Source organism: Oncorhynchus nerka, linkage group LG5 (assembly GCF_034236695.1).
Source record: "Oncorhynchus nerka isolate Pitt River linkage group LG5, Oner_Uvic_2.0, whole genome shotgun sequence".
Classification (NCBI taxonomy): domain Eukaryota; kingdom Metazoa; phylum Chordata; class Actinopteri; order Salmoniformes; family Salmonidae; genus Oncorhynchus; species Oncorhynchus nerka.
Window position 1 is genome coordinate 43,569,636 of NC_088400.1, and position 27,965 is coordinate 43,597,600.

The 27,965-nt window shown below is 41.6% G+C and overlaps 1 long non-coding RNA gene across 1 annotated transcript in view; it reads right to left on the reverse strand.

Moving 5' to 3' along the window:
• LOC115129541 (uncharacterized) overlaps positions 1 to 25,725 on the reverse strand; it is a 127,038-nt gene extending 101,313 nt beyond the window's left edge. The window contains exon 1 of the long non-coding RNA XR_010463883.1: positions 25,168 to 25,725. This is a non-coding gene — a long non-coding RNA (uncharacterized LOC115129541). The remainder of the gene's footprint in view (positions 1 to 25,167) is intronic.
• Between the last annotated feature and the right edge of the window lie 2,240 nt (positions 25,726 to 27,965).

Consider the following 27,965-nt stretch of genomic DNA (forward strand, 5'->3'; position numbering starts at 1 on the left):
TTTTTTACTTTTGGTTAAGGGCTTGTAGGTAATCATTTCACTGTGCACTTGTTGTATTTGGCGCACGTGACAAATAAACTTTGATTTGGTTTGGCCCTCCCAACACTTTCCAGTCAAATGGGAAAACATTGTCAACATTCATGAGCTAACTCATAAAGGCATTATTCAAATTCTCCACTACTGTTTAATTATATTACAAATGTCATATTTTGGGCAATGACTATTTGAAAGTGAATTTAGAATTTGTTGCAACACACCTATATAGCTACATTGATAATAACTTTATTCTGACATTAATATAATCCTTGCCTTTGAGTTGATAAAAAAAAGATCTCTATAAAGTGACTCCTCTTCTTATGAACTGTATTGGTGCTCAACAGCTTTAAAATGCGGAGGCCTATCTCTCGCCAGACAGAAAAATAGGATTGCCTTTCAGATTAACAGACACAGTTCTTGTAAACGACTGAGCGTTCCCATCATTGGGAGGCTCAGAGGCTGCTATCTTCTCTACAATACATTCTGTCCATTACAATGGTTCATTTGCTACATTAGTTCATTCATGCTTATCTTTGTGAGGAAATTCTGATTGAGTATTGGTTGCCACTTTTTCTCAATCATTCCAATATGCATGACCCTGTTAGTTTTTTGGAACCAGTCGTACAAACTACCCCAATTACATGCAAGTGTACTTCTCAGCATAACTTAAAGTAAGATTACCAATATTGTACCCATTTACAGTACATTAACTTTATTTAAGAGTACGTTGTGCAGAAATGAACCAACTGCCACTCAGGTGTAGTGGCCTATGGTAAAAACACTAATCACCCATATTTGATTGTAAGTAGAACAGGTGAAATCCTCTGTATTCAAATTCTGAATAAATAAGCAAGTACTCATATGGCTCACATCTCACAGTGTACAGTACAATGCCTACCTCAGGAATGTTCCAGTTTCAAAAGCTAGATGTCTATAATCAACTGAACCAACTGAACAGAAAGGATTATGCCATGCGGAAATGAGGAGACTTATCTAGGACAGCTCCACTGAAGTCCTTGGTGACGCATCAGCAGCATCCCTTTAATTAAATCCCAGGTCGGCGTACATGCTAAGAAACGTGCATATCACTCACAATACAAGTGCTATTACAAGGAATCGGTGTCCATCACTATGATAGCATATGATGCTTGCATTTCTTGAGGTAATGGGGATAAATAGGATAAAACAGGTACTTTCACATTCTATGATATACAATGTGAAATATACAATCCTTATGACGTTGAACACAAGCCTCATGTCTTCCACTGAACTATCAACATCATTATATGTTATAACTGGCCATAATCACATACTGTACAACACTGTTTAAATGTGCTAGTCATGTTGGAAAACATTTAATGGTGGCCACATTGACAGACATTGACAGACAATGGAGTCTCTGCTGTTAGAAAGTTTACTTCCAGCATGTACTTTTCCTACCAGCTCAGACTTTGCTGTTGACTGCTTTGTTGAGGGAAAATGTACTTGTTGCAATTGTGATATGTTGTTGTCTCGCCGAGCTATTTTAAGATCAATGCACTAATGTAAGTTGGTCTGGATAAGAGCGTCTGCTAAATAACTAATATGTAATGTAAAATGTCTTCCCCCATTCCACCCACCCATTGTAAGCAGTGTAATAATTGTAATTAGTGCAAATTGAACACCTATTTTGACTTGCTGCTCACATCACTGCAAACATGACAACTGTTATAAATGTAATCATAGCAGAGAAAGTGCTGTAAGATGAGGGATGTATTTTAACCTTCATTGTGCATTAGAGGGGAGTAATTTTTGTCATGGCAGACCTGGTGATTTCCTCCAGTAATGAGACCATGCGGTTCCCAGATTTTCTGAATCAGTCTCTGTCTGGGCTCCAAACCTGTTCCAAGAATTTGGCCAGAGCATTCCACATCCAGCTGCTGCTTCGCTTAACATTTTCCAAGTTTGCTATGTGACCCAGCTCTGTCAAAAAAAACTGGTTTAGGGATTCACTTTTGTCTCAGTTTGATGCACACATACTACATGTACATATTTTTTAGGTATGTAAATTGTAAAGGCTTTTGTGTAAGATTAGCTATCGCCATTGCAATCGTCTAATGGGGATCCTAATAAATCAAAGGTCAGTGCTCAAATTCTGTTTTTCTACTGACATTCTTTGCAAGTAGCAGTCCTGTAAAACCAAATGTGTAATTTAGATTTGAATACAGGAATGCATTGCTGGAACTGAAGTGTCAAAAAGGTCAGAGCTAGCTAAATGTCAGCAGTTGGATCTATAAATCAAGAGTTTTGTTTTGGATGGTCACAGATGAACCGATACTGACCACAAAGGATGATGGTCTGCCATTGGTCTCAGCTGGGCTCTGCAACGGTGGCATGGCCACTCAAGATACTGCTCCTGCCCACACAGGTGGAGTCCCCCAGGGGAGTGTTCTATGCCAACCACTGTTTTCTGCACCTGTTCTTTCAATCTCCTAAATATTCAGAAAGAATTGCTGAAGTGATACAGCACTACGTATCCACTAAGCTGAAGTGCATAGAATGTAAAAGAAAAATGGAAAGAGCAACAAAAACATGAATGGAGATATACAGTGCTTTCAGAAAGTATTCAAACCCCTTGACTTTTTCCACATTTGGTTACATTACAGTCGTATTCTAAAATTGATTAAATAAATAAAAATCCTCATCAGTCTACACACAATACCATAAAAAGACGAAGCAAAAACAGATTTTTAGAACATTTTGAAATGTATTAAAAAAAAATGTATACATTATTTACATAAGTATTCAGACCCTTTGACATGAGACTTGGATTTGAGCTCATCCTGTTTCCATTGTTTATCCCTGAGATGTACCTGCAACTTGAATGGAGTCAACCTGTGGTAAATTAAATTGATTGGACATGATTTGGAAAGGCACACACCTGTCGATATAAGGTCCAAAAGTTGACAATGCATGTCAGAGCAAAAACCAAGCCATGAGGTTGAAGGAATTGACCGTATGGCTCCCAGACAGGATTGTGTTGAGGCACAGATCTGGGGAAGGGTACAAGAAAATGTCTGCAGCATTGAATGTGCCCAAGAATACAGTGCCCTACATCATTCTTAAATGGAAGACATTTGGAACCACCAAAACTCTTCCTAGAGTTGTCAGCTCTAGAGTTCCTCTGTGGAGATGGGAGAACCTTCCAGAAGGACAAACATCTCTGTAGCATTCCACCAATCCGGCCTTTATGGTAGAGTGGCCAGACGGAAGCCACTCCTAAGTAAAAAGCAAATGACAGCCCGCTTGGAGTTTGCCAAAAGACACCTAAAGACTCTCAGACCAGACTCTCTGGTCTGAAGAAACCAAGATTGAACTCTTTGGCCTGAATGCCAAGATTCACGTTGGGGGGAAACCGGGCACCCCTCATCACCTGGCCAATACCATCCCTATGGTGAAGCATGGTGGTGGCACACTAATCAGTGTCAAAGGAAAGATGAAAGGAGCAAAGTATAGAGAGATCCTTGATGAAAACCTCAGACTGGTGCGAAGGTTCACATTCCAACAGGACAACAAAACTAAGCACACAGCCAAGACAACGCAGGAGTGTCTTCGGGACAAATCTCTGAATGTCCTTGAGTGTTCCAGCCAGAGCCCGGACTTGAACCCGATCGAACATCTCTGGAGATACTTGAAAATAGCTGTGCAGTGATATTCCCCATCCAACCTGACCGAGTTTGAGAGGATCTGCAGAGCAGAAAGGGACATACTCTCCAAATGCAGTTGTGCCAAGCTTGTATCATGTTACTCAAATAGACTTGAGGCTGTAATCACTACCAAAGGAGCTTCAACAAAGTACAGAGTCTATGACTTTAGACACACCTACTCATTACATGGTTTTTCTGAATTGTTCCTATTTTCTACAATGTAGAATAATAGTGAATACATCAAAACAATTAAATAACACATATGGAATCATGTAGTAACCGAAAAATGGTTAAACCAAAAATGTGAGAAATACAATTTGATTTGATGAGTAAAGGGTTTGAATACTTATGTAAATGTGATATTTCCATTGTAAATTTTATCTGCAAAAATGTGAAAAAACTATTTTTGCTTTGTCATCATGGGATATTGTGTGTAGATTTATGAAAAAAAGTTTTTCTCCATTATATAATACGATTGTAACATAACAGAAAAGGTCAAGTTGGTCTGAATACTTTCCGAAAGCACCTTAAAGTGTTTTTGTGTATTTGTATTTGTTCTGTAAAAGTTTTAGCCTTGGCATAAATGGCCAAGAGAGAGAACAGAGGATCTCAAAATCTCTGCGCAAGAAACACTTGTCAAGACAGTGCTGACAGACATGGCAGCTCAGCTTCAAGCTCCTAAGCAACTTTGCAGTATTTCGTTTTTTTGTGTCACTACCATTACGACCAGGAATTTCCCAAATGTGATCCTTTGTTCGCACCTCCCAGAGGCTGCTCCATGATGCCGCCGGCGGAGAAGAGGTACTCGAAGTGAACTTTTAGTCTTACACACAAGGCGAGCACACCATTAACCGCTTCCGAGTATATTACTTGCTATTGTTCAGTCTCTGAAAAAGTTGACGAGGATCTCCTTCCAGAAAGACATTAGGGACTGTAACATACTCTGTTTCACGGAATCATGGCTCTCTCCGGATATACTGTCCCAGTCCATATAGCCAGCTGGGTTCTCAGTAGATAGCACAGACAGGATTAAAAAACTCTCAGTGAAGAAGAAGGGCGGGGGTGTATGTTTCATGATTAACCGCTCATGCTGCGATTGTGTGTCTCAATTCATTTTGTTCATCCGACCTAGAATACCACACAATCACATTGCAACTGTATTACCTCCCAAGAAATTATTTTCGGTTATAGTCACTGCCATGTATATTCCCCCTCAAGCCGATACCACGACGGCCCTCAAGGAACTACACTGCACTTTATGCAAACTGGAAACCACATATCCTGAGGCCACATGTATTGTGGCTGGGAATTTGAACAAAGCAATTTTGAGGAAAACGCTACCGAAGTTCTATCAACACACTGACTGCAGTACTCGCACTGGGAAAACACTCAACCACTGCTATTCTCTCTTCCAGGATGCCTACAAGTCCCTGCCCTGCCCTCCCTTAGGCAAATCCAATCATGACAAAATGTTGCTCTTCCCTTCCTATAGGCAGAAAGGAAGTACCCGTGCTAAGGTCTATTCAAAGCTGGTCTGACCAACCGGAATCCATGCTTCAAGATTTTTTGATCACCTGGCTTGGGAAATGTTCCGTGTAGCCTCGGAGAATAACATTGATGTATACATGGACACAGTGACTGAGTTCATCTGTAAGTGTATATGGGATGTTGTTCCCACTGTGACTATTAAAACCTACCCAAACCAGAAACCGGGGATAGATGTCATTATCCGTGCTAAACTGAAAGCGTGAGCCACCGCATTCAACCATGGCAAGGTCACTTGGAACAAAGTTGATTACAAACAATTTAGTTATTCCCTCCGTAATGGCAATCAAACGGGCAAAACGTCAGTACAGAGACAAAGAGTCGCAATTCAACGGCTCAGACATGAGATGTATGTGGCAGGTCTATAGACAATCATGGATTACAAAGGGAAATCCAGAAATGTCGCGAACACTGACGTCTTGCTCCCGGACAAGCGAAACACCTTCTTCACCCGCTTTGAGGATAACACAGTGCCATCGACACGGTCCGCTCCTAAGGACTGTGGGCTCTCGTTCTCTGTAGCCTTCGTGAGTAAGATATTTAAGCATGTTACCCCTCGCAAGGCTGCCGGCCCAGATGGCTTCCCTATCCACGTCCTCAGAGCATGCGCAGACCAGCTGGCTAGAGTGTTTATGGACATATTCAATCTCTCCCTATCCCATCATTCTGTCCCCACTTGCTTCCACCCTTGTTCCTGTCGCCACGTTGCACTCACTTCTGTCATCATGAAGTGCTTTGAGAGGCTAGTTAAGGATCATATCACCTCTACCTTCCCTAACACCCTAGACCCACTTCAATTTGCTTACTCCCCCAATAGATCTGCAGACGATGCAATTGCCATTGAACTGCACACTACCCTATCCCACCTGGACACGAGCAATATCTATGTAAGCATGTTGTTCATTGACTGTAGTTCAGCATTCAACACCATCAAGATCGGGGCCCTGGGTCTGAACCCCGCCCTATGCAACTTGGTTGTGGATTCCTGACGGGCCACCCCCAGGTGGTGAAGGTAGGAAACAACAACACTTCACTGATCCTCAACACAGGGGCCCCACAGGGGTGCATGCTCAGCCCCCTCCTGTACTCCCTGTTCACCCATGACTGCGTGGCCACACATGCCTCCAACTCAATTATCAAGTTTGCAGACGACACAACTAGAGTAGGCTTGATTACCAACAATGATCAGACAGCCCACAGGGAGGAGGTGAAGTGGGATGCCAGTAGAACAACCTCTCCCTCAATGTCTACAAAACAAAGGAGCTGATCATGGACTTCAGGAAAAAGAAGAGGGAGCAGCCCCTATCCACATTGACGGGACTGCAGCGGAGAAGGTGGAAAGCGTCAGTGCGCCGAGGAACTTGAAGATCTGAAATGGTCCACCCACACAGACAGTGTGGTGAAGAAGGCACAACGGCGCCTCTTCAACCTCAGGAGGCTGAAGAAATTTGGCTTGGCCACTAAGATCCTCACAAACTTTTACAGATGCACAATTGAGAGCATCCTGTCGGGCTGTATCACAGCCTGGTATGGAAACCACAGGGCTCTCCAGAGGGTGGTGCAGTCTGGCCAATGCATCTGCCTTCCAGGACACCTACAGCACCCGATGACACAGGAAGGCCAAAAAGATCGTCAAGGACATCAACCACCTGAGCCATGGCATGTTCACTCCGCTATCATCCAGAAGGCGAGGTCAGTACAGGTGCATCAAAGCTGGGACCGAGAGACAGAAGCTATTTTTAAATAGCTGTTAAATAGCCATCACTAGCCGGCTACTACCCGGTTACTCAACCCTGCACTTTAGAGGCTGCTGCCCTATATACATAGACATGGTCTCACTGGTCACTTTGATAATGGAACACTAGTCACTTTAATAATATTTACATATTGCTTTACTCATATAATAATTTACTTTATTTCATATGTATATACTGTATTCTATTCTACTGTATTTTAGTCAATGCTACTCCGACATTGCTTGTCCTAATATTTATATATTTCTTAATTCCATTATTTTACTTATCTAATTATTTTTAGATTTGTATGTATTGTTGTGAATTGTTAGATATTACTGTACTGTTGGAGCTAGGAACACAAGCATTTCGCTACACCCGCAATAACATCTGCTAAATATGTTTATGTGACCAATAACATGTGGTCTGATTTGAACAGGTAAATGGGCCACTTATCTTTACAATAAAATATAAGGAACGGGGTTTCTGTGAAGTGATGCAGACTGCCGACAGAGTATTTGTGTGTAAGCTTAAATTGACCAAATCAGTGAAGAAACATCAGCTCCCTGTACTGCATGTGAACCGCTTGTGAACCCCTCAGTTAAGAATAGATCCTGAGAGGTATTGGATTGTTACAACAACCCAAAATTAGGCAAGACATACATAACTGGAAAAAACACAATATAGATTAGGATTTTAATAAACATTTCATCTTTCTGCATGCAAACTGTGATGTATGTTTGTTGTGTGCTGATGACCATTGAAGAGCCCAATTAATTAATAATAATAATTAACACTTAGGCATTATTCCAGTACGTATACATTGTTTCAAGTACATGTTGTACATGTTGTCCACACCGACACATTTGATTGTAAATCTTGCACTTCTTCGGGAATATGTTCCCCGCAGACAAGACAACTTGCAACTAAAATTAAATGGTGTGAGCCACTCAAGGTTGAATTCTGTGTGCAGCTAATGAGACAGACAAATGGGAATTGAACTGCAATGTGGGGATGCTAGTGCTTGGCCCTCTATAACAATCAATAACATTGGGCCTACAGTTTATGAAGAACCGCAAATTATAATCTTAAACATTAAACGCATCATCAAGCAATCAAAAAAATGATGTGTTTTATATTCTTGGAGAACAATGCAGGTGGCTCTTAGAGCCGGTTTTGTTCTCTATGCTGGCAGTGCCAACGCTGACTGTGGCATTCCCACTCTGAGAGTATACCTCCCGCTACCGGCCATATTATCTCCTCCATCTTGCTGCTGCACACAAAGTGACCTAGTTCTCCAGTTAATGAAACAGCGCTCCCCTCTTTCAACAAAGTAGTACATGCAAGAGTATCTGATCTCAACACTGCCGAGAAGACATTTGGGCAGTGCCCAAGTGAAGTACACACAGAACTGGAATTAAACACTTATTTGCAAGGTTCACTGAGACAGATTTTCAAGTACCTGGTTGCCTGGCAAAAGCATTGTGCTTCTGTGGGAAGTCAAACTGGTGGTTTTGATCACATCTGTGGTATGGCCTCATGATTACCATGATTAAGTCAACTAAGCAATACACTATTTTTCTTCTTTGACCTTTATTTAATCTTTTGATGTTTCAATTATTGGGTCTGATTTATTTCAACTGTGTGAGGAATCAATTCACCACATCTTGATAACATTCCCATCACAGCTAAAACTATAATTGCAATAGCTAAGGAGACAATTGCTCCTACATGCAGACAGGACGTGAATCAGGCGACATTCTGCCAATCAACATGGTGAAAGGGTTACTCGATCACTCAAGGTTTTTAAAATACCCACATTGATTGACAGCAAGATGGATTGCTGCCAACCGTGCAACATCTCAAATTAGCCATGCAAGGCTTCCTCACTTTCGAATCAACAATCTAATGACAAGAGCCTTTCTGATGGTCATAACCAACATCCTCCATGACGTCTTGCCGTGCTCTCCGTCATGGCAAGGGTCAATTTACACAATACAATTGTGGTTGGCTGTTGGCTGTTGAAATCTGCCTCTTGCTATCTGAAGAGGCCCTGAATTGATCCTGACAAGTGAACCAAAATTACTAGTGTTTATTAAATGACAAAACATTGAATTACAAAACAGTAGCTTTAACAAACATAATCACACCTATTAATTTGACCATCATTTCTATAATGTTATTATAATAATTCAGGGACCTCATGATATGATATCACAATACGTATTTGCCAATACAATATGTACTGTGATTATATATGTATCACGATTATATACTGTCTGTATTGCGATTAGATATTGAGATTTTATTGGGATTCGATGTTCCAATCATATTGTTCACTATATGTCTGACACAGAGGGACAAGAGAGAGCCATAATGCAAGTAACTGTTGATCAGTCATGGAAATAAGAGTGCTGAAAATATACTGGCACACCAGTGAAAAAGAAGATTGAGGCCAAGCTGTAGGAGGAGTGATACAGAGGTTTTGGGGCAGGTACAGACGACTAGCGCTCGTTAACGCTAACTACCTAGCTCCTTTTTTTTAGAGAATCGATACATGTAGTCATAGAATCTAAATAATAGAATCAAAAATAATATTGCGATACTCTACTGTATCGACCCCCCCCCCCATCCCTAATATGCACAGGTTTTTCATTTATGTCACAAAGTTATTACTGTGTAATTACATGGTCCAGTTGTAATTAATGTACCTAACCCAAATGGTTTTATAGCCATGAGGCAATAGTGTTATCATTTACAAACTAGCCAGTCATATGAACACTCCTTGTAACCAGCTGGATTGTCCATTGTTGCCTGAGATAAGCTTATGCATTGTGAAGACTGGTTAGTTGAGTAATGAAGTGAAACCAACACATGTACAACGACCTATTCTTTCATTTACTTGATGGGTGCATTGACCTAATTCAATAGGTTCCAATCTCATGACCAACATGTGACTACTCGACAAAGTATATACAGTGAGGGAAAAAAGTATTTGATTCCCTGCTGATTTTGTATGTTTGCCCACTGACAAAGAAATGATCAGTCTATAATTTCATTGGTAGGTTTATTTGAACAGTGAGAGACAGAATAACAACAAAAATCCAGAAAAACGTATATAAAAAATGTTATAAATTGAGTTGCAATTGAGTTGAAATAAGTATTTGACCCCTCTGCAAAACATGACTTAGTACTTGGTGGCAAAACCCTTGGCAATCACAGAGGTCAGATGTTTCTTGTAGTTGGTCACCAGGCTGGCACACATCGCAGGAGGGATTTTGTCCCACTCCTCTTTGCAGATCTCCAAGTCATTAAGGTTTTGAGGCTGACGTTTGGCAACTCGAACCTTCAGCTCCCTCCACAGATTCTCTATGTGATTAAGGTCTGGAGACTGGCTAGGCCACTCCAGGACCTTAATGTGCTTCTTCTTGAGCCACTCATTTGTTGCCCTGGCCGTGTGTTTTGGGTCATTGTCATGCTGGAATACCCATCCACGGCCCATTTTCAGTGCCCTGGCTGAGGGAAGGAGGTTCTCACCCAAGATTTGACGGTATATGACCCCGTTCATCGTCCCTTTGTTGCAGTGAAGTTGTCCTGTCCCCTTAGCAGAAAATCACCCCGAAAGCATAATGTTTCCACCTCCATGTTTGATGGTGGGGATGGTGTTCTTGGGGTCATAGGCAGCATTCCTCCTCCTCCAAACACAGCGAATTGAGTTGATGCCAAAGAGCTCCATTTTGGTCTCATCTGACCACAACACTTTCACCCAGCTGTCCTCTGAATCCTTCAGATGTTCATTGGCAAACTTCAGACGGACATGTATATGTGCTTTCTTGAGCAAGGGGACCTTGCGGGCCCTGCAGGATTTCAGTCCTTCACTAGTGTGTGTGTAGTGTGTTACCAATTGTTTTCTTGGTGACTATGGTCCCAGTTGCCTTGAGATCATTGACAAGATCCTCCCGTGTAGTCCTGGGCTGATTCATCACCATTCTCATGATCATTGCAACTCCACGAGGTGAGATCTTGCATGGAGACCCAGGCCGAGGGAGATTGACAGTTATTTTGTGTTTCTACCATTTGCGAATAATCGCACCAACTGTTGTCATCTTCTCACCAAGCTGCTTGGCGATGGTCTTGTAGCCCATTCCAGCCTTGTGTAGGTCTACAATCTTGTCCCTGACATCCTTGGAGAGCTCTTTGGCCTTGGCCATGGTGGAGGGTTTGGAATCTGATTGATTTATTGCTTCTGTGGACAGGTGTCTTTTATACAGGTAACAAACTGAGATTAGGAGCACTCCCTTTAAGAGTGTGCTCCTAATCTCAGCTTGTTACCTGTGTAAAAGACACCTGGGAGCCAGAAATCTTTCTGAATGAGAGGGGGTCAAATACTTATTTTCCCTCATTAAAATGTAAATCAATTTATAACATTTTTGACATGCGTTTTTCTGGATTTTTTTGTTGTTATTCTGTCTCTCAATGTTCAAATAAACCTAACATTAAAATTATAGACAGATCATTTCTTTGTCAGTGGGCAAACATACAAAATCAGCAGGGTATCAAATACATTTTTCCCTCACTGTATACACAGTACCAGTGAAAAGTTTGGATACACCTACTCATTCAAGGATTTTCTTTATTTATACAATTTCTACATTGTAGAATAATAGTGACGACATCAAACTATGAAATAACACATGGAATCATGCGGTATCAAAAAAAGTGTTAATCAAATCAAAATATATTTTATATTTCAGAATCTTCAATGTAGCCACCCTTTGCTTTGATGATAGCATGGGAAACTCTTTGCATTATCTCAACCAGCTTCATGAGGTAGTAACCTGGAATGCATTTCAATTAACATGTGTTAATGTTAAGTTAATGTGTGGAATTTCTCCAGGGACTGGGAGACTAGTCAGGATCAACAGAAAGAGGAACGGAGCAAAGTACAGAGAGATCCTTGATAAAAACCTCAGACTGGTGCGAAGGTTCACATTCCAACAGGGTAACAACCCTAAGCACACAGCCAAGACAATGCAGGAGTGGCTTCGGGACAAGTCTCTGAATGTCATTGAGTGGCCCAGCCAGAGCCCAGACTTGAACCCGATCGAACATGTCTGGAGATACTTGAAAATAGCTGAGCAGTGACACTCAACCATCCAACCTGACAGAGCTTGAGAGGATCTGCAGAGCAGAATGGGAGATACTCCCCAAATACAGGTGTGCCAAACTTGTAGCGTTTTACCCAAGTAGACTTGAGGCTGTAATTGCAGCCAAAGGTGCTTCAATAAAGTCTATGACTTGGGTGACTTAGGACACATGTACTCATTACATGGTTTTTCTTAATTTTTCCTATTTTCTAAATTGTAGAATAATAGTGAAGACAACAGAACAATTAAATAACACATATGGAGTAATGTAGTAACAAATAAATGATTAAACAAAAAAATACATTTTTATATTTGAAATTCATCAAAGAAGCCAGACTTTGCCTTGGTGACAGCTTTGCACACTCTTGGCATTCTCTTAACCAGAGTCACGAGGTAGTCACCTGGAATGCATTTCAATTAACATGTGTGCCTTGTTAAAAGTTATTTTGTTTAATTTCTTTCCTTCTTAATGTGTTTGAACCAATCAATTGTGTTGTGACAAGGTAGGGGTATACAGAAGATAGCCCTATTTGTCAAAAGACCAAGTCCATATCATGGCAAGAGCAGCTCAAATAATGAAAGAAACAGGACAATACATCAATACTTTAAGACATGAAGGTCAGACAAGAACTTTGAACGTTTCTTCAAGTGCAGTCACAAAAACCATCAATTGCTGTGATGAAACTGGCTCTTATGAAGAACTCAATAGGAAAGGAAGACCCAGAGTTACCTCTGCTGCAGAAGATAAGTTCACTAAAGTTACCAGCCTCAGAAATTGCAGGCCACATAAATGCTTCAGAGTTCAAGTAACATACACATCTCAACATGAACTGTTCAGAGGAGACTGTGTGAATCAGGCCTTCATGGTGGAATTTCTGCAAAGAAACCACTACTAACCTCTTGGGGCTAGGGGGCAGAATTTTCACTTTCAGATAAATAGCGGGCCCACTTTCAACTTCCTGCTACTCATGCCAAGAATATAAGATATACATACATATCGTATATTTGGATAGAAAACACTCTGAAGTTTCTAAAACTGTTTGAATCATGTCTGTGAGTATAGCAGAACTTAGGTAGCAGGCAAAACCCCGAGGACTAACCATTCAGATTTTTTTTTTGAGGTCTCTGTCTGTTCAGTGAGTTCTCGTTGGCAAACAATATTTCTTATTGTCCGGTTGTGCTTCATGCGTTGGTGACAATGTATTTGGATCTAAAAGAGAATGTATTCGCCAGAGACCAAGAGACTGTGTTTTGTATTATAATGTATGTATCAAACCAAATGTCGAACCATTTAGTTTCTCAATGGTCCTTATGGAGAGACACATTTTACCAATGTGGAGGACACTGCACGAGACTTCTGTTCCTGTTTCATGCCTATTGTGCTAAAGGACATTTTGATCTACATTTCAGCGTGATTCTGGCCCTGTAAACACACAATCCCTCACACACGCTCCTCGTATTATCTGAGGCAAAGTCGGTCTTGCTGTACATTGCCCTCCCTCTGTGCCAAGAAGATTTCGCTCTGTCGTCAGGATGAGAAAAAAAGGCATGAAAACCATTTCCTCAAAGAAAATCTCAATCTCGGGCTACAAGCCCGATCATCTGGCTTTGTAAATAAAGAGAACTACAGAGGAAGAATAAATCTGCGCTTTTTTTTTGCAAGAGCATCTGCTGTCTGTTGCTCAGGTTGCTCACAACTTTGGGAGGAGACGGCATCTGACTCGAAAAAAACTGAAATTGTAAATCTCATCAATGAGTCGTGACAGATAACATGGAGTGCCGTGCTCTATCAACTGCTAGGTAATGATCATGTAATTTGCCGCTTTTTCTGCTGTCATAATACTGTGCATGAACATTACAAAGGCGACCCTTTGTCATGCAACATCTCTCCCCACGATCCCGTCAAGGAACGGGATGTTGAATACACATTTTCCTTCTCCCTCCCTCGCTCTCCTCCTCTCTCCCTCTATCACTGTTTAAATCGGTACAACCATCCAACTGCCTTTTTCATGTCTCTTCAAAGATTCCCCCCCCCCCCAACCAACTTGAAATATTTCGCTTATTGTTCTTTCAACAATAGCTTACAAACACAAATAATGAAGTCTCAGCAGGCTGACACAAAGGAGCGAGCGTGCACAGTGGAAATGATCAAATATGGCCTTGAGCCAAGCGCACCTTTGTAGATGGGCTTTGTGTTGCCATTGATCCTTGGGTGGCTACACCCGAGGAATACATTATTGATGTACTTTTTGTAAATTCTGAAAGGAGCAAGTCACAGGCTTTAATGGGGCCAGATTGGCATCGTGCTATCAACACCGGAAGAGGCAGTACGTGGGTGCCTCAAGAGTTAAAAGCATACTATATGACCAAGGGAGCACTGTAGTAGAGGTTGTAATCTCTGACTGTGCAGTAATTGGTGAGATTTTTATTTTACCTTTATTTACCTAGGCAAGTCAGTTAAGAACAAATTCTTATTTTCAATGACAGCCTAGGAACAGTGGGTTAACTGCCTGTTCAGGGGCAGAACGACAGTATGGGGTTTTGAACTTGCAACCTTCCGGTTACTAGCCCAACACTCTAACCACAAGGCTACCCTGCCACCCCAAAAATTACACCTCAACCTAGCCAAGCCTCTGCCATCACTTTGCACATGAATGGCCTGGGCATACAGTTGGAAGAACTTGTATGCAGTATGATGCACATTATATCACAAGATAATATCTCCACAAACAAGTTTCAAGATGTCTGCTCCCTTTGTAATAGAACACAACGGCATGGTCCCTAATTTTTAGCCAAATGTTGCAATCTCCTCATCCAAAATTTGGCAAATCTTTTCAAAAACAGATGGTGGTTGGTGGCTGCGATATTTCCTCATCTACTGTAGCTGTTGAAGATGGCGTAAGGGTTGGCACAGAAAATGGGTTGTGCACAGATGTACTTTTTGGATCACTGTCGCTTAGCATGTGCCGTGAGTGGGTTGAGGTTGAGGGGTGAATCACATTCTGTATGTGTTGTGGCTTACATACAGACAGAGGAAACCATTATGCATACTATGCAGTAGAATCAAAATGCATTTATTCCAATATAGCAGTGCATAAACCTTACATGTCCCTTTTCACTAAATCTACGTTGGACGTCTATTCAATAACATGTAGCATGCAGAAGGATAGAGCTTATAAATCTAAGTGCTAATTCAAATAAATGTTTAAGATCAAGTAGGCTTTAAACATACTCACTGCAGAGCACATACACGCGCTGATTTTTCAGCAGAGGCAATGGCATCCCCTATTGAAATTCTGGGAGAGTTCTCCCTAAGCCTTACAATCACAGACAAGCTCCTGTTGAATAATTGAGCTACATGACACGCCACTGTTCTCATTCAGTATATCCTACTCACTTCCTCTGTCTTCACTGTTTCACTCACGTCCTCCAGACAGAAGAGATTAAGGGGTGTGTGCTAACTAACCCTGATGGAACTGACAGACCATCGCCCTATAGTGTCCCTCAAGACCACCGATCTGATGCAAAGTCGATTTATAACACACTATAGCTTTGTTTCCATACCAAACCGATATCTGGAAATTCACAGGATAGGATGTGTCCCACAAACACAGAAGAGTATAAATTTACTATGAATATCAAATGTACACCCCCCCACATACACTCAACTCCCTACTCCACCAACCTCCCATCCCCCCCATAGAGCTCATTGTCTGAGCCACTGTGATGTAACCCCCCCCATTCTTCCATCAGTATGTATGGGAGCCGGCATGTGAACAGTGGACCCAGAGCTGGACAGAAAGGCTCCCCCGCCATCCATTATTCGATCATCTGCAAAGCCCAGGGGCCCAGGAATTTTACAGTAATGCAAGCTCATTGATTTATAATTCACAGCCACGCTGGCAACCAAGGGTCGGAATTACACATGTTGACAACAGCGACGGCACTTGTACATGAGGATGTAAAGGTCATTATCTAGATGCCGTGGCTTTTTTTTACGGCTCCTCTGACAAAGGGGGTGCATTAGTGTCTTGTGTGTATGCAATTCCACTAGAGGGAAGGTGCATTCTGGGTCCTCCACAGTGTTGTAAACATGATTGTTTAAACTTTGTCAACATTCAAGAGGTGCCTGTTCATTCAGCATACTGTTCCATCCCCGTTTAGCACAGTAGTGTGTGTATTTATGTACTTTGACGACATATTTGTTGTACACAAAACCATATACAGTACTGTATACATGTTTTATCTCATTCTCATAAGCCTGTTGGTTGTTTCGGTTGTTCAAGAATAGGAATTGGATATGTCCATCAAGAACCCTGCATCCAGAACCCTGCACCCCCCCCAATCACCGATCGACCACACGCACGCACATGCACGCACATGCACCTACACACACACACACACACACACACACACACACACACACACACACACACACACACACACACACACACACACACACATCAAGCATTCATCGTGAGACTCTTGACTTGTACCTGACTTGTCACATAACATCCCATAACATCCCCCTATAACCCACCAGTGAACACTGCTACTATGACACAGGATTACCTCCTGCAGACAAGACACCCATCTCTTTGAACGATGCAAAAACCTCTTGAGAGCTACCATTTGACAACAAAACCTCCAGTATCGTTCTGAATAGGCTCAGAGAGTTGTTGAGCTTTTCTCGGTTAAGCGTGTTTCTCGGTACAGGAGTATCACAGTAGCACGGGGGCTAATGATTCCCTCATCCCATTGACAGCTAAACTCAGATTAAATGTAAAAATGTACAAATCTGGGAGAGATTAAAACGACAAGTGACTCAGCACTCCCTCTCCATATTCACCCTCAGTTCACACAACAGACTGAAAGTAGAGGGGGGAGAAGATAGTGCAACACTTCATATCAAGAAATGTAAGTGAAGGCAAAAATAATGCCTTTAATGTCAATGTCGTGGTAAGGTGAGATGCAAATACTATAGCACTTCATAATTTAAAAAACTGCATGGGCAACTACTTTCATAACATACTGATTTCATAACATACTGTAGTTATGGGCAAATGTTTCTTAATGTAATAAATGTATGATGTCCATATTAGGACAGCCTAAGTCTGACCTGAAGGAAGTGCTCTCCTTTTATCTCTGCACCATAAAAGGAAGGTGTGGTACGTTGTCATAATTGGTGGAGGATCTGTGTATTTGAGGGGGTGGATGTGTGTGTTACATGAATACAAATCATAATCTCTATGGTGAACTAGCGATACAACAACCTGATGCCCCCTAGAGCTTTGAGGCAGGATCTTATCGCAACACTTTAAAGATCCATGGGCTCTCTCTCCTCTTCCCTCTCTCGCAGAAAGAAAGCATGTTCCTCTACAAGGTGCAATTGCCACATGGCAGATGAAACCCTTGAATGGGACTTAACCCAGCAGCATCTCATCAACCAAGATGTAGGGAGACTGGCCACTGATGCTTGGGTGGGAAAGTGACAATCTCAATATAGAGAGTCTTCAAGGCATGCCCGTTGTTGAAACTTACAAACATCCGCGATGTGGTCTACTGCTCTGGCAGTGTAGCCCTGAAGGGAGTGAGGATCAGTGACCTACACTAACAAGACTAAATCCAATGCCCTGCTGAGAAACTATTCATACACTGGCAGTCACGGCTAAGAGAATCTGTCTGGTATATAAGCTATACTATAGTGTTGCTGACATCCAACCCAATCCAAAGGCGATAAAAAAAATCTGAAATTTGATTCTCAGTATTTTTCTATCAAATTTTCTGTTATTCTTTCGAGATGGTCTTTTCTGATTTGTCCAAGTCCAATAATTGGATAAGTGGCTGAATAGTAATAATCACTAACATTATGTCAATGAAAATTTGAAAACCATTTCTTGGATTAACACAAAAGGACATTAGATTCTAGAATCCAATTTACAAATCAAGATTAGACATTTGCTCATACTCAGCCACTCAACTCTAATCCACTGTGCCAACTAAGACAACATCCTTTACCAGGACAACATGTCTTACCAGGACCACATTGCTTACGAAGACAACAAATGCTGCAAGGAGTTAAATATTCAACTGGCTCCCCACCTTGATACCACACACACAGCACTTTTGTAACCGTCTAAAGAGCAAAGCGTTCAATACTCTAAATACCAGGCTTCGCTGCTGGAAACCGAGGGCAGAGAGAAAGAGGGGGTAAGTGGCAAAGTCGTCTTAAGGACACATCAAAGTGGCTGATGAAGGCTAAACACAAAATGGATGGTCCTGCCATTAGACTTGTGCCCGTATAAATCTTATAAGGAATAACGATATAGGCTGGTTATTACAGTTTGTACATATTTCATTACATGTAATTAGTAAATGAGGAAGTGATAGTCCAGCATTAGAAACATGGTACGACTGTAGAAATGGGTTGTTGTGTCCATGTTGGGATGTTTAGTGATCAAATGTATTAACTTTTATATAAAGTTGAACGTCTCATCACTTTCAATGTTTCTATGTTTGATAGTGCATTCTACAACAAAAAAGCACATTGAATGTCATATTTCTTATACAAGAAAAAAATTTGTTGCACCAGTCAGTCACCTAAGTAACAGTGTTTCGCCAACTTGCTAGCAAGTGAAGACAAGACAATGGATTCTTAATTTTACTTTCACCACAAATGAGAACACAACAAGAAAATCCAAGAATCCACCAAAAAAAAAAGTTTTTTTAAAAAGTAAGAACTAGTGATTACAGGCTATTGTGAAATGGTAGGACCTGCTATAGCCAACTAGCTAGCTATGTGACTTTTTCTCCACAACCAAAACATGATGTTCTATTTTTAGCTGATATGGGAATTAATACACAAGCAGCATATCAAACTGAGATAATACATCTGATTATTTCACATGGAGATGTAGGAAGCTAAAACAGCTAGCTTGCTATGTTTGTAGCCAGTGTAAAGCCAGTAATAAGGGTTGTGTCCAGGCACTCCGTAATGTATTGTGCATAAAAACAGCGCTAAGCCATTGTATATTGGCCATATACCACACCCCTTGGTGACTTATTGTTTAAGTATATTACTAGAACTACCCAATGCAGCAACATTCTGTATCACAATTCCAATGGGTCAGACGTTTAAACAGCTTGGAAAATTCCATAAAATTATGTAATGGCTTTAGAAGCTTCTAATAAGCTAATTGACATCATTTGAGTCAATTGGAGGTGTACCTGTGGATGTATTTCAAGGCCTACCTTCAAACTCAGTGCCTCCTTGCTTGACATCAAGGGAAAGTCCAAAGAAATCAGCCAAGAACTCAGAAAAAAATGATAGACCTCCACAAGTCTGGTTCATCCTTGGAGCAATTTCCAAACACCTAAAGGTACCACGTTCATCTCTACAAACATTAGTACACAAGTATAAACACCATGAGACCAGGCAGCCATCATACCGCTCAGGAAGGAGACGCATTCTGTCTCCTAGAGATGAACGTACTTTGCTGCGAAAAGTGCAAATCAATCCCAGAACAACAGCAAAGGACCTTGTGAAGATGCTGGAGGAAACAGGTACAAAAGTATCTATATCCACAGTGAAACGAGTCCTACATCGACATAACCTGGAAGGCTGCTCAGCAAGGAAGAAGCCACTGCTCCAAAACAGCCATAAAAAAGCCAGACTACGGGAAAAACAATTAAGATGAATAAATAATAAAGGGGGTCAATTTAAATTGTCCGGGTAGCAATTTGATTAACTGTTCAGCAGACTTATGGATTTGGAGTAGAAGCTTTCCAGGTGCCTTTTGGTAACAAACTTGCGCTAGGTACCAAGTTGTGATGCAGCCAGTCAAGATGCTCTCAATGGTGCAGATGTTTAACTTCTGATGTTGCATGCCAAGTCTTTTCAGTCTCCTGAGGGGGAAGAGGTGTTGTTGTGCGCTCTTCACGATTGTGTTGGTTTGTTTGGCCCATGATAGAAAGAACTTAAAGCTCTCGACCCGCTCCACTACAGCCCCGCCGTTGTGAATGGGGGCATGTTTGGCCCTCCGTTTCCTGTAGTCCACGATAAGCTTGTTGATGAGGGAGAGGTTGTTGTCTCTGACCTTCTCCTTATAGGCTGTCTCATCGTTGTCTGTGATCAGGCCTACCCCTGTTGTGTTGTCTGCAAACTTAATGATGGTGTATGCAATCGTGGGTGAACAGGGAGTACAGGAGGGGACTGAGCACACACCCCTGAGGGGCCCCTGTATTGATATCAGCGTGGCAGATGTGTTGTTGCCTACCCTCACCACCTGAGGGCAGCCTGTCAACGCATGCCTTGTGAATGTTAGCCTTTTTAATGGTTTTACTCACATCGGCTACGAAGAGCTCAATCATTACCTGAGATTACTGTAGGATACCACTGTGTTTTACTGTTTAAATTACAGAAAGGTGTTACAGTGTGCTGTAAAATGAATATATGATATTTTACTGTGTATTCTATGATAAACTACTGCATTCAGTTCATACAGTGTCATACTGTTGATTAATACAGTAAGTTACTGATAAAATTACAAAAACGCTGACAGTGTACGTCCTCTCATTCCTGCTCCCGACACGTTACCCATCTGACCCTTACTAATGCTTCCTGTTGACAAACCCAGGAGGGTTGAAGGGGACTTTGCTAGAGGTGACCCGCAACGCTAGTCCCCGGCAGTTCACTCAGAGAGGTCGTGGTCCAAAGTGACACTGTTGACAGGGTCACTGTCAACAGGAGTTGTCCATGATCTGTCCTCAAGCCCCAGCCTCTCCTTGTGTGCTCTTCCCAGAGGGATTTGCACTGCCACCAATGGTCACTCTGCCATCCACCACTGGAGCAGGGGCCAGAGGATTCTGCCACGCCATGCCCTTGCTGGCCACGGTGAGCTCATGTGGCAAGGACACTGTCCTGGTTTCATGCACTTAATAGAAAACAAGTTTCCTTTTGTTTATGATTTTCGGTGGGTGAACTGTGAAACCATCACTACCCTTGGTAGCACTGCTGCTACAAGCGGATCACATTTTAGAGAACCAGTGGTGCTCCATTTCACAAACCAATGTTTGGCTAACCACTTTGATAGGAGTCAATGAGTATTCATAAATCCATTAGACTTGATCTCCATTCAACACAAGGTCCTCTAGAAAATGTCTTTAAGAAAGCTGGCTGTCTATACGGTACAGATGTGGGACATCTGAACACTGGAATAAACATGTACACTATGTAAAAAGCCAGCATGTGCTTTGTGGCCCGATCTGTGTAAGCATGTAGCTAAGTAAAGCCTGAAATGTATTTATAATTAGCCTGAAATGGATTTATCAGCGGTGCATCTATCAGCCTGTCAGATATTGAATATTCATCCAAGGGATCCGTTTAACAAGAAACAGTGGAGGAGAAAACGTTTTCAAGCCCAAATCAAATTAATTTCAGAAAAAAAAGATGGAAGACGGTCATTCATGTTGGTGCTAGACATGCCAACAAGACACTGAATGTGTCTCTTTTCATAATGACCTGCGTATTTCTGTCACCAAGCCACAGTATGACAATGCCATTCAGGCTCCTCTCTGTACCCGACAAAGGTCATTGTGTCGAAAAACCTGAAACCCAATGTTGACAGCACAGAGAGCATTGATTTTCCTATTCCTTAATGGACTGTCTAAAAATATGCCACTGTGCTCGGGCCACGTATTCCCTTTCACACAGTTCAACCACGCTACTTCTGACAGACAAGTCAACCTCCTATAATGGCACATTTTTTGCTTCTACAGTATGGATAATAACAACTCTGTTATATTACAGTAATGTTCTACAGAGTGCTTTCAGACAGTTGGACAGGAGGCCTGAAGTATTGACATTTTAGGATGGGGGCATTTAAGAACAGTACAGTTAATAGCCCGGGACAGAAAGAAGATCTTTTAATGTCCACATAAAAGCTGAGACGCCTGTGAATCTCCGAAGAAAGCACAGAGGATGCTCTGGAATAATTTCCTAGTCTAAATCAACGCATAGAGTTACCTTCTAATGGCTAGCAAACATTGAATATGACTGAATCTCTACAGCGAAAGTGGGCCTTCTTATTCATCATTGAAGGGTCTGACAAGTCCTCTTGATGTATGAGTAGTTTATAGTTACATAGCAACCCAGGTAATATGACTTAAGTGCAATCATTCCAGTTCCTCTGTGGCTACTCTAACCACGATTGTCCAATCCTTCCAAGCACATCTTACACATGTGCTGTATTAGCTGGAAGTCTTCCTTCCCTGAAGTAATCCCTGGCTTTATTCTCACTGATGCAGAGTGCTTGTTATTAGCCTTCACTGTCGTGCCTGTAAATGTATCCCTCTCACTAGTCACATTTAGTTCTGTAGAACTCTGAAGTGCAATTGTTTTTGCGTGACCCATCTGCACATTCTAATTTAATTGGAGTTTAGTACAACTGCCACACTGGCATACAACATAGTAGCATAACCCTAAATATTGTATGCTTGTCTGCATCTCGGCTAAAAATCTGGGTAAAAGATCGATAGGAATGTAAATCTTATTCGTTACACTTAGTAATTGCTTGCTTTTCTAAAGTCTAGCAACCTTGTCAGCAGGCATGCCAGCTAAGGTAGTTAGACCACCTACACTCACTTGATTGATAGCCTGAAGTGGCTTGGTAGCTAGCTATGAGGTTGGGAGATTGGGAACCTATCTAGCTGGCTAGCTAAAAGTGGCTAGTATTACAGAGAAACAACAAAACATTGTGTTTTCATTCAAAAACAATCCCCCTATTCTTTCAGAAAACAGATTCTGGTTAAATTGTAATAAGTAATATTGGCTATAAACAAGTCTTAACAAATTCCTGATTAAAATATAAGGCATAATTCAAAATATTTCATCTATGTGATTCCAAAATGCAGAAACTATAGAAAATGATTAATTATAGTTGGAAGCACTTACGTCATATTTCAGCTGCTTAGTGATGAACATTTATACTGATTCAAACCGTACCTGTATGTAATAAATCAAAAGCACAGGATTTTTTACATCAAATTTGTTTTCTTCTCTCATTTCTACCACTTGTTAATGTGTCGTCTACGATTCTGATTATTGACTGGAAAAAAATGATAACTCCCTCTATGCTCCATCAATACTGTATGATTCAGTGGATGCATTATTCTACTGAAATGGAAGACCAAGTCTTTGACTCCTTTGCCAGCATCAGACAGAAAAAAACAGACCGCACCTTTTCCCTTTACAGGAGTTGGAGACACACACGCAAACAAGCATACGCACACGAACATAAACACACACAAGCACACGCACACGCACACACACACACACACACACACACACACACACACACACACACACACACACACACACACACACTCAGATGCAAACATACCTGGACTAAATCATTTAGCAGATTCAAAAAGCAGTGAAAGCAAAATCGCCATTGCTTATTGACAGTGAAAAGCAGTACAAGGTTTAATGAGATCCAATTCAGATCTTCCTTTACCCGTGTAACCCCGGATCGTAGTCTGTGCGTCAGTGCTGACATGGTTAACACTCAATAAAACATCAAAGCGGATGAAGCGCACAGCTCTGGACACACATACACTCACACACTCAACACCCACACACACACACATAAAAACACACGTCTGCCATACTGCTCATTAGATTACACCTATACCTGGACTGTGCAAACAAAAAGATGAATAGCCAACAGTCTCTTTCACGAGGTAACATGTGAAAACACACGTTAATTCCAATACCAGAGCTTTGTCACATTGATGGGCAAAATCCTATATTTGAAATTTTGTTTATTTTTTATTTTTGATTGAACCTTTATTTAACTAGGCAAGTCAGTTAATTAAGAACACGTTGTTATTTACAATATTGATTGACCAGCATTATATTACAGATGAGAAATAGCCAGTCCTATCAGTGGACATTTAGCAACTGTATCTCAGGAACTGTCTTCAACTTCCATCCACCCTCTTCTGCCTGGTACACCCCCTCTAGCCCCCTGTTGGTGTCTCTAGAGGCAAAAGCATTTAGTGGTCACTGGTTTGCATGCTACACGAGGTAGCGTCATAATAATCCTCCCCAGCAGGGGCAGGCTTTGACAGGTACAGGCTATTTATTATTCAATCATTTTCAATATTTCAGGGCAGACAGGATGTGCATGCAATCATAAATATTTCAGCCTGTTCCTACAAAAGATATATCGATAGGGAGTTGCTGTAGATTCCCTCTAACAATGTTGCATTATATTTAAAGCCCCCTCTTTTATATCCCTCAATCATCCTATGAATCAGTTTCTTCTCATTTGCATTCAACAAGGACCTTGAGGAGAGAAAACACATGCTTATCTACGCGTTTCATCACACTTTCAGCTTAGCAGGAACAAAAGATGGGCATGACCGTAGGACAGAAACGATGCATTGCATTACAACATTTTCCTTGAAAAACTCGCAAGGAACTGATGGCAGAAGTATGATGCGGGGCATTTAAGACATTCGGGCAGCATTCGAAACAACGACAACAATCTGTTTGCTGTCTGATACGATTAAAGGGGAAAACAGCCCTTCATATGCAGAGTGGCTATGGCTGTGCAGCTGTGACTCGGTGGTGGGTGGTAGGTGGTGGTGGTTAAAATACAAAAGTAATCCCATGGCCCATAGACATGGCCCTTACAAAGACGAAGGCAAACACCAGTGGTAATTATGACCTTCCACCCAGGCTTCCTGCTGGAAGCCACGATGCAGAGATCGAGTCGCCAAAGATAAATTGCTTTCCACACTGGCATCATATCAATCATGCATAGGGATAAGGTAAGAGGAAGAGAAATCACAGAAACTTTTCATTAACAGCCTGGTGATGATTCAAACGCACCTACCTCTCCGTCTGATTCTTCTCCCTTTTTTTCTTCTGCTGCTGAGTATTGCAGCAACCTAATACAGGAGGAGTACAGTAGCTGGCTGGCTGATACACCGGGAGAGTTCAAGATAGGTCCTTACCTTGAAATGCCATCCAGGATCCAATAGTCCACAAGATTAGCTGACTGAAGCTGAGAGCTCCAAAAAAGAAAAGGATGCTTCTCAAGTTCACCTGGAACAGGAGCCTTTGAATTCAAAATACCGTTAAGCGTTTTTTTTTTTCTCTCTAAATGATGTCTTTCACTGCTGTGTGCTCCTACTTCCTTTATTTCCCTGGTTGTGCTGTATCTTTTCTGTTGCGTCCCTTGGTATTCCACCTTATTAAACCAAAACGCTGATTGGATCTTCTCCTCTTTTGTTACAGACAGGCAGGCAGCGATTAATTGCGAGATCCACAGAGGGAGAACACTCCTCGAGCGCACTGGCTTCCCTGAAAATGACTAGAGGTAGTCTGTGCTCTCCACACCTCGAAGATGGGAGCTGTCTTCTGTTCAGCCCAGCATTGGGGGGAGGGGTCCCCCAGAGTGCAAACTTTCAGACACCTCTCATCACCCAATAGGAGGTAGAAGTGGATAGCGAACTCTTCTTGTATAATATTCTCAATTTTTTCCCCTTCCAATTTGCCTTGTTTTGTTGCTCTCCCCTGTAGAACGCTGTCTGCTGAGAAGTGGAAGAATGAACGCTGCTCTCTCTCTCTCTCTCTCTTTCTCTCTCTCTCTCTTTCACACACACACACACTCCCCTCCCTGCAACTCCCACCCCCTTGTTTTCGCTCCTTTCTCTCTCTCTCTCTTTCCTCCCTCTTGCTCTCTCTCCCATGTCTGTCGTCTGACAATTACCTCTTTGGCATTCACAGTCATGTCAGATAGAAAAGGTTCGCCGCCTGCACTTCTTAGGATCCCTTAGGGATACAAATAATGGTCTGATAAATATGGGAAGCTAAATAGAGAGTGAGTAAAGAAACAACATGAACATTAATGAAGGAACGAGAAAGGAGAAAGTGACTCTGACTAACCTTTTTTTCCTCCCATTATTACTGACTCCATGGAGCTTTGGTCTTTTTCATCTCTCTTTTGCAAATGCCTTGTAGTGGATCAGGTCAGGAATTGATGTTGGCCAACTGTCAAGAGAGATTGAAGAGGGAGACGAAAATAGCAGCAGTAACAGACCAGTGCTCTGAATCGAGGCAAGGACAATCCACGAGATTTAGAAAAGCGTGGATTTTTTTTACAATTAGCAGCCTAAACAAATTGCCAGCAATTCCCTTATCACTCAGTGCACATACACACAGAATATTACCCTGGACGCGGAAGCTGAATGAAACAATATGCACAACAATTAGAAACAAAAGAAATAGGTCCCTTGAACATTTCAAGTGGAGCATCGGCATGTATCTAAGCTATGTCTTTACACTTGATTACTAAAGTAACGTTCAGGCGTAATCCGTTTGTCATGTATTTAGGAATAGCATGACAGCATGTGTGTGTTATTTTTACAAACCAAGCATAAATAATGACTGATGATTATCACCTCAGGAATTAAATTGCTGGGAATCGTGCCAGTGTGAGAAATTTCACTTTTTGTTTACTACATTCATTTTTCTCACATAATCTTCACGCTTTCAGAACATTTATCCAACAAGACTCACGTGACTGATGCTCTTATACCCGTGTAATGCAGTAATTACTCTGGTGACAACATGTTGTGACAGTTAAGATAGTGTTGTTACTAGAGTAATTACACAGGTAAAAGAGCATCTTAATGTAAAGTGTTACAGACAAAAGGACATTAGATCATGTTTTACATAGATCGTGATAACAGGAAGGAGCATGACATTGATCTCTATAAGTCATTTAACTATGAAGCTAAAAGATGAAGAACCCTCAACCGGTCCACTGACCTCTGCATCCTTTCAATCATCACCATTACACTCCTGTCTTTCCTAGAAAACACATCCATTGGCACACTCAATCACAGCCAATGGCACACATCAAATGGCCCACCCAACTACCGACTCCAGTCTATCAAAGAGTGTGGTTGAAAATGTAACTGGAACTATTCACATCACAGACCAGCTATCTAACCATTATAATACAAGAGACCGAATCATTAGCAGGTTTTTAATGCTCGCTCCTTTCTTTACTGTTGAACTACAATCACGTACTGTGACAGTAATTTCTATGTTATAACTGTGCTGTTACATTGCACCAATGATAAATAACATTTTACAATGTTCTAGAATGGGATGTCAAAGCAATCAAATTGCAAACATAAACTCCTCAAAATCGAATTGATGGGCTCCCTGAAGAAGACATAACAACCCAGAAGTGAAATGGTTAGACGTAGGACATATTTTGACATTGGAGTCCAAGTTTTTAAAGGACAGAAGCCAGACCTAAGAGTGCTCTGTGTGGACTACAGTGCTCGCTCTACAGTGTCCGCCTAATGTGGGACAGCTTGCAGATAAGCCCGGGTAAGCCTTCTGGCTCAGACACTGGCACGGGCCTCTCCGCATCTCATTATCCAGGTGGTGCCATTTCCAACACAACTCTCCATGGTCCAAACCTACATTCCTCTAAACAGCAGTGGCACGCACACAGCCCATTTGCAATTCTGCGAACATCATTAGGACTCAAGTTGCTTTGCAAACTGCTCATATCCAGGGCATCCTATTTATATAATCGTTATACATAAAAGATACATAGACACAGGTGGTATGAATGGCTACTTATCTGACGTACAATATTCTTGGAATGGTAAGTGGTAGCTTTACTTGAAGCAGACTACGCTTAACTTGTAAGGCTTTCTTCAAGGGAACAAGTTTCAAGTTGTATTAGTGGAATGTAAAGCATACACATGGTATACACCGTCCAACGGAA